The following is a 7,255-nucleotide window of genomic DNA, read 5'->3' on the forward strand; positions in this document are numbered from 1 at the left end:
GCAGGCCGGGGCTTCCCATGGGCCCATTGGCTCACGGCCAGCTGCCCCCGCTCTCCCCGGCTTCCTGCCCAGCCCTCAAGGCTCAGTCGCCAAGGAGACGCGGAGGTCTCTGCGTCAGGGCCGGCGGACCCGGCGCCGCACGGAGCACCCGGCTCCGCCGGCGAGGAGCGCAGGCCACGCCCCCTCGCACTCAGCCTGGCTTCCTCTTCCTTCCGCCCGTTTGCCCCTGTGAGCCGCCCGTGCCTGGGGCGGCCACCTGAGAATGCCAAGACCAGGGCAGGCTGGTAAAGGAGAGCAGATTCTCCCAGTCCTGCTGGGTGACGCCGAAGTCAGACTTCCCCACCAGCCACAAAGCGGGCTTCTGATTCCCCACGCTGCTTACCAAGAAGCTCAAAGGGCAGAAGAAGCTTCGAAGGGCAGAAGAGGCCAGGGCGCAACCTCCTAGGAGGTGAGTGGCCTGAGGCCTGGAGCTTGCCGCCGCCGCTGACGCCAAGGAGCACGCTCAGCTGGTGGGACCGCCCACTGTCCGAGGAGGGGAATCCCAGGCGAATCCCAGGTACAGGCCGGCGGCAGAAGGAGGAGAGCCTTCCTGGAGAGCGAGGGGAGGCGGAAAAAGCGAGGCGCGCGCTGTTTCTGCCCGGTTTCGAACCGGGGCCCTTTTGCGTGTGAAGCAAACGTGATAACCGCTACACTACAGAAACGCCCTGGACGGCCCCTGCCCCTCACTTCCTATGCCGCTCACTTGGCAGGCACGTCTCCCGGCGCGGGCAGATGGGCTCACCTGCAGCAGGTGGTGACGGCAGCGGGCCCGGGCCCTCGGCCGACCTTCGATAGCTCAGGCGGTAGAGCGGAGGACTGTAGCGGGCGCTCAGCTGGTCATCCTTAGGCCGCTGGTTCGACTCCGGCTCGAAGGAGAGCTTCTTATTTTTTCTTCCCTTCCCTTCCCTTCCCTTCCTGACAAAGAGCGAGAGAGGAAAAGAAGGGCGGGCAAGCACCTGTGGGCACCACGAGCCTCCATCCCTTTTCCTCTAGGCGCTGAAAAGAAGCGCCACTCGCCAGCGCAGAGAGTTAAGCCCGCGCCGCCGCCGCCGCCACGCTCCCCCTCCCCACAGGCAGACGATTCTGCCGAAGCCCGGGATTGAACCAGGGACCTTCAGATCTTCAGTCTGACGCTCTCCCAACTGAGCTACTTCGGCAGCCGGCGCAGGCCCGGCCCACTTCCCCATGGCAGATGATTTCTTCAGCCGTGGCGCACAAGAAGGAAGCTGGGGCAAGTGGCCCAGCAAGGCAAGAGGAGCTTTTGGCCTGCCTCCCTCAGCTTAAGTGGCTCCTTTCCCCCATTCCTGCCTCCCTTCCCGGGTCGCCGTGGCGGCGGAAGGGGAGTGGGAGCCAGCGGCAGAAGAAGGGCAAGAAGGAGGCCGCTGAGCCCTGGGTGGCAAGGGGGTCCGGCCGCCTCCTTGCCGCTTCTTGGCCCTGGGGTCCCGGCGTGACCTGCTGGCCGCCAGGGACGTGCTGCGCAGCAGCAGAGTGGAAGGAGGGGCGCGGGGCCACCCTCCTTGGAAGACGCCCCTCCAGTGGCTCCTGGCTTCACCAGCTGGCCGCCAGGGCTTTTGGGGCCCAGGAGCGGGGAGGGCAAGCCTCGCTCAGGGGCCCACTGCCCCGCCTGCGGGAGAAGCGGCGTGAACTGACCGAGTCGCCGGGCCAGCCGCTCGCCCCCTTCGACCCAGTGGGTTCACCTGCTGGGCGGAATTCTTTCCAGCCGGGATTGCCCCCCAAAAGTACCCCCGGGCTTAAGACTCCAGCTGCAGCACACGCTGGCCAGGCTTTCGACTCGGCGCCACAAGGCGCAGGGGAAGCACACTAGTCTGGCCACCGGAGGGGCAGGCCGGGGCTTCCCATGGGCCCATTGGCTCACGGCCAGCTGCCCCCGCTCTCCCCGGCTTCCTGCCCAGCCCTCAAGGCTCAGTCGCCAAGGAGACGCGGAGGTCTCTGCGTCAGGGCCGGCGGACCCGGCGCCGCACGGAGCACCCGGCTCCGCCGGCGAGGAGCGCAGGCCACGCCCCCTCGCACTCAGCCTGGCTTCCTCTTCCTTCCGCCCGTTTGCCCCTGTGAGCCGCCCGTGCCTGGGGCGGCCACCTGAGAATGCCAAGACCAGGGCAGGCTGGTAAAGGAGAGCAGATTCTCCCAGTCCTGCTGGGTGACGCCGAAGTCAGACTTCCCCACCAGCCACAAAGCGGGCTTCTGATTCCCCACGCTGCTTACCAAGAAGCTCAAAGGGCAGAAGAAGCTTCGAAGGGCAGAAGAGGCCAGGGCGCAACCTCCTAGGAGGTGAGTGGCCTGAGGCCTGGAGCTTGCCGCCGCCGCTGACGCCAAGGAGCACGCTCAGCTGGTGGGACCGCCCACTGTCCGAGGAGGGGAATCCCAGGCGAATCCCAGGTACAGGCCGGCGGCAGAAGGAGGAGAGCCTTCCTGGAGAGCGAGGGGAGGCGGAAAAAGCGAGGCGCGCGCTGTTTCTGCCCGGTTTCGAACCGGGGCCCTTTTGCGTGTGAAGCAAACGTGATAACCGCTACACTACAGAAACGCCCTGGACGGCCCCTGCCCCTCACTTCCTATGCCGCTCACTTGGCAGGCACGTCTCCCGGCGCGGGCAGATGGGCTCACCTGCAGCAGGTGGTGACGGCAGCGGGCCCGGGCCCTCGGCCGACCTTCGATAGCTCAGGCGGTAGAGCGGAGGACTGTAGCGGGCGCTCAGCTGGTCATCCTTAGGCCGCTGGTTCGACTCCGGCTCGAAGGAGAGCTTCTTATTTTTTCTTCCCTTCCCTTCCCTTCCCTTCCCTTCCTGACAAAGAGCGAGAGAAGAAAAGAAGGGCGGGCAAGCACCTGTGGGCACCACGAGCCTCCATCCCTTTTCCTCTAGGCGCTGAAAAGAAGCGCCACTCGCCAGCGCAGAGAGTTAAGCCCGCGCCGCCGCCGCCGCCACGCTCCCCCTCCCCACAGACAGACGATTCTGCCGAAGCCCGGGATTGAACCAGGGACCTTCAGATCTTCAGTCTGACGCTCTCCCAACTGAGCTACTTCGGCAGCCGGCGCAGGCCCGGCCCACTTCCCCATGGCAGATGATTTCTTCAGCCGTGGCGCACAAGAAGGAAGCTGGGGCAAGTGGCCCAGCAAGGCAAGAGGAGCTTTTGGCCTGCCTCCCTCAGCTTAAGTGGCTCCTTTCCCCCATTCCTGCCTCCCTTCCCGGGTCGCCGTGGCGGCGGAAGGGGAGTGGGAGCCAGCGGCAGAAGAAGGGCAAGAAGGAGGCCGCTGAGCCCTGGGTGGCAAGGGGGTCCGGCCGCCTCCTTGCCGCTTCTTGGCCCTGGGGTCCCGGCGTGACCTGCTGGCCGCCAGGGACGTGCTGCGCAGCAGCAGAGTGGAAGGAGGGGCGCGGGGCCACCCTCCTTGGAAGACGCCCCTCCAGTGGCTCCTGGCTTCACCAGCTGGCCGCCAGGGCTTTTGGGGCCCAGGAGCGGGGAGGGCAAGCCTCGCTCAGGGGCCCACTGCCCCGCCTGCGGGAGAAGCGGCGTGAACTGACCGAGTCGCCGGGCCAGCCGCTCGCCCCCTTCGACCCAGTGGGTTCACCTGCTGGGCGGAATTCTTTCCAGCCGGGATTGCCCCCCAAAAGTACCCCCGGGCTTAAGACTCCAGCTGCAGCACACGCTGGCCAGGCTTTCGACTCGGCGCCACAAGGCGCAGGGGAAGCACACTAGTCTGGCCACCGGAGGGGCAGGCCGGGGCTTCCCATGGGCCCATTGGCCACGGCCAGCTGCCCCCGCTCTCCCCGGCTTCCTGCCCAGCCCTCAAGGCTCAGTCGCCAAGGAGACGCGGAGGTCTCTGCGTCAGGGCCGGCGGACCCGGCGCCGCACGGAGCACCCGGCTCCGCCGGCGAGGAGCGCAGGCCACGCCCCCTCGCACTCAGCCTGGCTTCCTCTTCCTTCCGCCCGTTTGCCCCTGTGAGCCGCCCGTGCCTGGGGCGGCCACCTGAGAATGCCAAGACCAGGGCAGGCTGGTAAAGGAGAGCAGATTCTCCCAGTCCTGCTGGGTGACGCCGAAGTCAGACTTCCCCACCAGCCACAAAGCGGGCTTCTGATTCCCCACGCTGCTTACCAAGAAGCTCAAAGGGCAGAAGAAGCTTCGAAGGGCAGAAGAGGCCAGGGCGCAACCTCCTAGGAGGTGAGTGGCCTGAGGCCTGGAGCTTGCCGCCGCCGCTGACGCCAAGGAGCACGCTCAGCTGGTGGGACCGCCCACTGTCCGAGGAGGGGAATCCCAGGCGAATCCCAGGTACAGGCCGGCGGCAGAAGGAGGAGAGCCTTCCTGGAGAGCGAGGGGAGGCGGAAAAAGCGAGGCGCGCGCTGTTTCTGCCCGGTTTCGAACCGGGGCCCTTTTGCGTGTGAAGCAAACGTGATAACCGCTACACTACAGAAACGCCCTGGACGGCCCCTGCCCCTCACTTCCTATGCCGCTCACTTGGCAGGCACGTCTCCCGGCGCGGGCAGATGGGCTCACCTGCAGCAGGTGGTGACGGCAGCGGGCCCGGGCCCTCGGCCGACCTTCGATAGCTCAGGCGGTAGAGCGGAGGACTGTAGCGGGCGCTCAGCTGGTCATCCTTAGGCCGCTGGTTCGACTCCGGCTCGAAGGAGAGCTTCTTATTTTTTTTTTCCCTTCCCTTCCCTTCCCTTCCCTTCCTGACAAAGAGCGAGAGAGGAAAAGAAGGGCGGGCAAGCACCTGTGGGCACCACGAGCCTCCATCCCTTTTCCTCTAGGCGCTGAAAAGAAGCGCCACTCGCCAGCGCAGAGAGTTAAGCCCGCGCCGCCGCCGCCGCCACGCTCCCCCTCCCCACAGGCAGACGATTCTGCCGAAGCCCGGGATTGAACCAGGGACCTTCAGATCTTCAGTCTGACGCTCTCCCAACTGAGCTACTTCGGCAGCCGGCGCAGGCCCGGCCCACTTCCCCATGGCAGATGATTTCTTCAGCCGTGGCGCACAAGAAGGAAGCTGGGGCAAGTGGCCCAGCAAGGCAAGAGGAGCTTTTGGCCTGCCTCCCTCAGCTTAAGTGGCTCCTTTCCCCCATTCCTGCCTCCCTTCCCGGGTCGCCGTGGCGGCGGAAGGGGAGTGGGAGCCAGCGGCAGAAGAAGGGCAAGAAGGAGGCCGCTGAGCCCTGGGTGGCAAGGGGGTCCGGCCGCCTCCTTGCCGCTTCTTGGCCCTGGGGTCCCGGCGTGACCTGCTGGCCGCCAGGGACGTGCTGCGCAGCAGCAGAGTGGAAGGAGGGGCGCGGGGCCACCCTCCTTGGAAGACGCCCCTCCAGTGGCTCCTGGCTTCACCAGCTGGCCGCCAGGGCTTTTGGGGCCCAGGAGCGGGGAGGGCAAGCCTCGCTCAGGGGCCCACTGCCCCGCCTGCGGGAGAAGCGGCGTGAACTGACCGAGTCGCCGGGCCAGCCGCTCGCCCCCTTCGACCCAGTGGGTTCACCTGCTGGGCGGAATTCTTTCCAGCCGGGATTGCCCCCCAAAAGTACCCCCGGGCTTAAGACTCCAGCTGCAGCACACGCTGGCCAGGCTTTCGACTCGGCGCCACAAGGCGCAGGGGAAGCACACTAGTCTGGCCACCGGAGGGGCAGGCCGGGGCTTCCCATGGGCCCATTGGCTCACGGCCAGCTGCCCCCGCTCTCCCCGGCTTCCTGCCCAGCCCTCAAGGCTCAGTCGCCAAGGAGACGCGGAGGTCTCTGCGTCAGGGCCGGCGGACCCGGCGCCGCACGGAGCACGGCTCCGCCGGCGAGGAGCGCAGGCCACGCCCCCTCGCACTCAGCCTGGCTTCCTCTTCCTTCCGCCCGTTTGCCCCTGTGAGCCGCCCGTGCCTGGGGCGGCCACCTGAGAATGCCAAGACCAGGGCAGGCTGGTAAAGGAGAGCAGATTCTCCCAGTCCTGCTGGGTGACGCCGAAGTCAGACTTCCCCACCAGCCACAAAGCGGGCTTCTGATTCCCCACGCTGCTTACCAAGAAGCTCAAAGGGCAGAAGAAGCTTCGAAGGGCAGAAGAGGCCAGGGCGCAACCTCCTAGGAGGTGAGTGGCCTGAGGCCTGGAGCTTGCCGCCGCCGCTGACGCCAAGGAGCACGCTCAGCTGGTGGGACCGCCCACTGTCCGAGGAGGGGAATCCCAGGCGAATCCCAGGTACAGGCCGGCGGCAGAAGGAGGAGAGCCTTCCTGGAGAGCGAGGGGAGGCGGAAAAAGCGAGGCGCGCGCTGTTTCTGCCCGGTTTCGAACCGGGGCCCTTTTGCGTGTGAAGCAAACGTGATAACCGCTACACTACAGAAACGCCCTGGACGGCCCCTGCCCCTCACTTCCTATGCCGCTCACTTGGCAGGCACGTCTCCCGGCGCGGGCAGATGGGCTCACCTGCAGCAGGTGGTGACGGCAGCGGGCCCGGGCCCTCGGCCGACCTTCGATAGCTCAGGCGGTAGAGCGGAGGACTGTAGCGGGCGCTCAGCTGGTCATCCTTAGGCCGCTGGTTCGACTCCGGCTCGAAGGAGAGCTTCTTATTTTTTCTTCCCTTCCCTTCCCTTCCCTTCCCTTCCTGACAAAGAGCGAGAGAAGAAAAGAAGGGCGGGCAAGCACCTGTGGGCACCACGAGCCTCCATCCCTTTTCCTCTAGGCGCTGAAAAGAAGCGCCACTCGCCAGCGCAGAGAGTTAAGCCCGCGCCGCCGCCGCCGCCGCCACGCTCCCCCTCCCCACAGACAGACGATTCTGCCGAAGCCCGGGATTGAACCAGGGACCTTCAGATCTTCAGTCTGACGCTCTCCCAACTGAGCTACTTCGGCAGCCGGCGCAGGCCCGGCCCACTTCCCCATGGCAGATGATTTCTTCAGCCGTGGCGCACAAGAAGGAAGCTGGGGCAAGTGGCCCAGCAAGGCAAGAGGAGCTTTTGGCCTGCCTCCCTCAGCTTAAGTGGCTCCTTTCCCCCATTCCTGCCTCCCTTCCCGGGTCGCCGTGGCGGCGGAAGGGGAGTGGGAGCCAGCGGCAGAAGAAGGGCAAGAAGGAGGCCGCTGAGCCCTGGGTGGCAAGGGGGTCCGGCCGCCTCCTTGCCGCTTCTTGGCCCTGGGGTCCCGGCGTGACCTGCTGGCCGCCAGGGACGTGCTGCGCAGCAGCAGAGTGGAAGGAGGGGCGCGGGGCCACCCTCCTTGGAAGACGCCCCTCCAGTGGCTCCTGGCTTCACCAGCTGGC

At 66.5% G+C, this 7,255-nt stretch overlaps 12 non-coding genes across 12 annotated transcripts; 4 read left to right on the forward strand and 8 right to left on the reverse strand.

The window, feature by feature from the left end:
- Window positions 1-628: 628 nt before the first annotated feature.
- Window positions 629-701, reverse strand: TRNAV-CAC (transfer RNA valine (anticodon CAC)). The gene has a single exon. It is a non-coding gene; the product is annotated as a tRNA-Val (tRNA).
- A 123-nt stretch (window positions 702-824) lies between these two features.
- TRNAY-GUA (transfer RNA tyrosine (anticodon GUA)) lies at window positions 825-914 on the forward strand. The gene is given in 2 exon segments: window positions 825-861; window positions 879-914. It is a non-coding gene; the product is annotated as a tRNA-Tyr (tRNA).
- A 209-nt stretch (window positions 915-1,123) lies between these two features.
- TRNAF-GAA (transfer RNA phenylalanine (anticodon GAA)) lies at window positions 1,124-1,196 on the reverse strand. The gene has a single exon. It is a non-coding gene; the product is annotated as a tRNA-Phe (tRNA).
- A 1,312-nt stretch (window positions 1,197-2,508) lies between these two features.
- On the reverse strand, window positions 2,509-2,581 carry TRNAV-CAC (transfer RNA valine (anticodon CAC)). The gene has a single exon. It is a non-coding gene; the product is annotated as a tRNA-Val (tRNA).
- Window positions 2,582-2,704: 123 nt separating this feature from the next.
- TRNAY-GUA (transfer RNA tyrosine (anticodon GUA)) lies at window positions 2,705-2,794 on the forward strand. The gene is given in 2 exon segments: window positions 2,705-2,741; window positions 2,759-2,794. It is a non-coding gene; the product is annotated as a tRNA-Tyr (tRNA).
- Window positions 2,795-3,008: 214 nt separating this feature from the next.
- TRNAF-GAA (transfer RNA phenylalanine (anticodon GAA)) lies at window positions 3,009-3,081 on the reverse strand. The gene has a single exon. It is a non-coding gene; the product is annotated as a tRNA-Phe (tRNA).
- A 1,311-nt stretch (window positions 3,082-4,392) lies between these two features.
- On the reverse strand, window positions 4,393-4,465 carry TRNAV-CAC (transfer RNA valine (anticodon CAC)). Its single transcript has one exon. It is a non-coding gene; the product is annotated as a tRNA-Val (tRNA).
- Window positions 4,466-4,588: 123 nt separating this feature from the next.
- Window positions 4,589-4,678, forward strand: TRNAY-GUA (transfer RNA tyrosine (anticodon GUA)). Its single transcript is given in 2 exon segments — window positions 4,589-4,625; window positions 4,643-4,678. It is a non-coding gene; the product is annotated as a tRNA-Tyr (tRNA).
- A 215-nt stretch (window positions 4,679-4,893) lies between these two features.
- Window positions 4,894-4,966, reverse strand: TRNAF-GAA (transfer RNA phenylalanine (anticodon GAA)). Its single transcript has one exon. It is a non-coding gene; the product is annotated as a tRNA-Phe (tRNA).
- Window positions 4,967-6,276: 1,310 nt separating this feature from the next.
- On the reverse strand, window positions 6,277-6,349 carry TRNAV-CAC (transfer RNA valine (anticodon CAC)). The gene has a single exon. It is a non-coding gene; the product is annotated as a tRNA-Val (tRNA).
- A 123-nt stretch (window positions 6,350-6,472) lies between these two features.
- TRNAY-GUA (transfer RNA tyrosine (anticodon GUA)) lies at window positions 6,473-6,562 on the forward strand. The gene is given in 2 exon segments: window positions 6,473-6,509; window positions 6,527-6,562. It is a non-coding gene; the product is annotated as a tRNA-Tyr (tRNA).
- Window positions 6,563-6,779: 217 nt separating this feature from the next.
- On the reverse strand, window positions 6,780-6,852 carry TRNAF-GAA (transfer RNA phenylalanine (anticodon GAA)). The gene has a single exon. It is a non-coding gene; the product is annotated as a tRNA-Phe (tRNA).
- Between the last annotated feature and the right edge of the window lie 403 nt (window positions 6,853-7,255).

This window comes from Emydura macquarii, unplaced genomic scaffold (genome assembly GCF_026122565.2).
Source record: "Emydura macquarii macquarii isolate MOO-44397 ecotype Brisbane River unplaced genomic scaffold, CSIRO-AGI_Emac_v2 contig_3118, whole genome shotgun sequence".
NCBI classification, from domain to species: domain Eukaryota; kingdom Metazoa; phylum Chordata; order Testudines; family Chelidae; genus Emydura; species Emydura macquarii.